The sequence below is a fragment of the Tupaia chinensis genome, unplaced genomic scaffold (genome assembly GCF_000334495.1).
Source record: "Tupaia chinensis unplaced genomic scaffold, TupChi_1.0 Scaffold000037_13, whole genome shotgun sequence".
In the NCBI taxonomy this organism is placed as follows: Eukaryota; Metazoa; Chordata; class Mammalia; order Scandentia; family Tupaiidae; genus Tupaia; species Tupaia belangeri.
In genome coordinates this window covers 17,412-20,613 of record NW_006159471.1, presented here as the reverse complement: position 1 = coordinate 20,613, position 3,202 = coordinate 17,412, and the positions used below count along the sequence as shown (strand labels likewise).

The 3,202-nt window shown below is 48.1% G+C and overlaps 1 pseudogene; it reads left to right on the top strand.

Annotated features, from left to right (window-relative positions):
* Positions 1-273: 273 nt before the first annotated feature.
* Positions 274-1,913, top strand: LOC102467806 (elongation factor 1-alpha 1-like; annotated as a pseudogene).
* Positions 1,914-3,202: the final 1,289 nt, after the last annotated feature.

Sequence of the window (3,202 nt, the reverse complement as noted above, 5' to 3'; positions counted from 1 at the left end):
GGTCTGAGCCTGGTGGTGAAGAGGAAAGTAAGTGGCCTGCTGTGACAGGAACTGACACATTGGCGGGAACATGGCCTGGAATCCTGCCCTTGAAGTCTGAGAACAGCAGAGGGGTGTGGCGGGCACAGAGGTGGCTTGTACAGAACACAAAGGGTGGCCTCTCTGCTCTCTGGTCTGTAGAGAGGTACATGTCTTGATCCAGTGACTTCAGAACTAGGGGACTTTTTCTCAATGTGTTTGCTGTCAGAACATAGGTGTCATAAAAACCACTACTAAATCAAAGCCAAAATGAGAAAGGAGAAGACCCACATCAACATCGTTGTCATTGGACATGTAGATTCCGGCAAGTCCACCACTACTGGCCATCTGATCTACAAATGTGGTGAGATTGACAAAAGAACCATAGAAAAATTTGAGAAGGAGGCTGCTGAGATGAAAAAGGTCTCCTTCAAATATGCCTGGGTCTTAGATAAACTGAAAGCTGAATATGAGTGTGGTATTACCATTGATATCTCCCTGTGGAAATTTGAGACCAACAAGTCTTTTGTGACTCTCACCGATGCCCCAGGACACAGAGACTTTATCAAGAATGTGATTACAGGCCCATCTCAGGCTGACTGTGCTGTCCTGATTGTTGCTGCTGTGGTGAATTTGGTGTCTCCAAGAATGGGCAAACCAGTGAGCATGCCGTTCTGGCTTACATACTGAGTGTGAAACAACTAATTGTTGGTGTTAACAAAATGGATTCTACTGAGCCACCCTACAGTCAGAAGAGATATGAGGAAATTGTTAAAGAAGTCAGCACCTACATTAAGAAAATTGGCTACAATCCCGACACAGTAGTGTTTGTGCCAATTTCTGGTTGGAATGGTGACAACATGTTGAAGCCAAGTGCTAATATGCCATGGTTCAAGGGATGGAAAGTCACCCATAAAAGTGGCAATGCCAGTGGAACTGCTTGAAGCTGTGGATTGCATCCTGCCACCACCAACTTGTCCAACTGACAAGCCTTGCATATGCCCCTCCAGGATGTATACAAAGTTGGTGGTATTGGCACTGCACCTGTCGGCTGAGTGGTGACAGGTATGCTCAGACTATTGGTCACCTTTGCATCAGTCAATGTGACAATGTGGCAATGCCAGTGGAACTGCTTGAAGCTGTGGATTGCATCCTGCCACCACCAACTTGTCCAACTGACAAGCCTTGCATATGCCCCTCCAGGATGTATACAAAGTTGGTGGTATTGGCACTGCACCTGTCGGCTGAGTGGTGACAGGTATGCTCAGACTATTGGTCACCTTTGCATCAGTCAATGTGACAATGTGACAACTGAAGTAAAGTCTGTTGAAATGTATCATGAAGCTCTGAGTGAAGCTCTTCCTGGGGAAAACGTGGGTTTCAATGTGGACAATATGTCTGTCAAAGATGTTTGATGTGGCAATGTTGCTGGTGACAGCAAAAATGGCTCACCAATGGAAGAAGCTGGCTTTATTGCTCAGGTGATTATCCTGAACCATCCAGGCCAATTAGTGCTGGCCGTGCCCCTGTGCTGGGTTGTCACACAGCTCACATTGCTTGCAAGTTTGCTGAAGGAAAACATTGATCACCATTCTGGTAAAAAGCTGGAAGATGGCCCTAAACTTTTGAAATCTGGTGATGTTGCTCTGGTAAAAAGCTGGAAGATGGCCCTAAACTTTTGAAATCTGGTGATGTTGCCATTGTTGTTATGGTTCCTGGAATGACGATGGTGTTTTTCTGTTGATAACTTCTCTGACTATCCTCCTCTGGCTCATTTTGCTGTTTGTGATATGAGACAGACACTTGCTGTGGGTGTCATCAAAGCTGTGGACAAGAAGGCTGCTGGAGCTGGCAAGGTCACCAAGTCTACCCAGAAAGCTCAGAAGACTGAATGAATATCCCTGATTCCTGCCACCCCAGTCTTAATCAGTGGTGGAAGGACAGTTTCAGAACTGTTCATCTCAATTGGTCATTTAAGTTTAATAGTAAAAGACTGGTTAATGATAATAATGCATCATTGTAGTTGACCGTGGTTCGTGTCCAGACCCAGTAGCTTAAAACTCACACTGGGCACATGTGCGTGCATGCCCAAGATCTGGAGAGGAGAATGGAGAAGGGATTGTGGCGTGGCCATCCCCTCTGGGGGGTGATTTCTCGCTTTCTGTCTCTCTGTCTCTCTCTGTCTTTCCAGTGAGCTCACATGCCCTGTAGCAAAAACCTCTCCAAAAGAAAGGGACCAGCAGTTAGTGTAATAATAACAATGCATAGGAAAACCTTCAGAAGGAAAGGAAAATGTTTTGTGGACCATTTTGTTTTGTGTGGCAGTTTTAAGTTATTAGTTTTTAAAATCAGTACTTTTTAATGGAAACAACTTGACCAAAAATCAGTCTGTCACAGAATTTTGAGACCCATTAAAACAAAGTTTAATGAGACCCATAAAACAAAGTTTAATGAAGGAAAAAAAAAAAAACCCTAGGGCAAGTGGCCCCTAGGGGAGGGATGGAAGGAGAGACTACAACCTGGTGTGGGGAGACCTTGTTGATAACAACACTGTTCTGGTGAGAGCTCTGGGAGGACATAGGTCAGTCTGGAGGGAAGGCAGAGGTCCCATGCTGGTGGCTAAAAATGGTGACCTGCTCTGTGTAGTATGTTAGCAGAGATGTGGATGGGGCAGGGATTTGCAGGGGTCAGTCCTTGGGAGGAAGCTGCGCAGGCTGACACAGTCAGTGAGGAGCCTGTCTGGACTGTGACGCTGCTTCACCTGTACTTCTGAGGCCCCAGAATAGTAGTAACTGGAGGAAGGGGGGGGACCTTGTCCATCCCATGCCTTCTCTGGACCAGATGCTGGGGCAGCCATAGAGGGCAAGGTCCATGGGGTGGGCTGCCCCTCCCAGGTAGGTCGCAGGCCCAGCTCATCCTCTGGCAGTGCAGACACGGACTGGTCCTGCAGGGCTGGGGACAGGGAACGGGACACGGTACTGGGTGGGTGGCTCATTGGGGGCGTGGCGGATCCAGCGAGCTTCCTGCCTCCCCTGCAGGCTCGGGCCACGAGTTCCAGCAGGAGTCGTGGCATAGAAAGGACTCTGGCAGGACCTCGCAGCCAACAACAGACCCTTTTCAAGGGCACACCCAAGAAGCAGGACCTCCCGCCTGGCCAGCCCTGTGCTAAGGTTCCTGCAGCCGT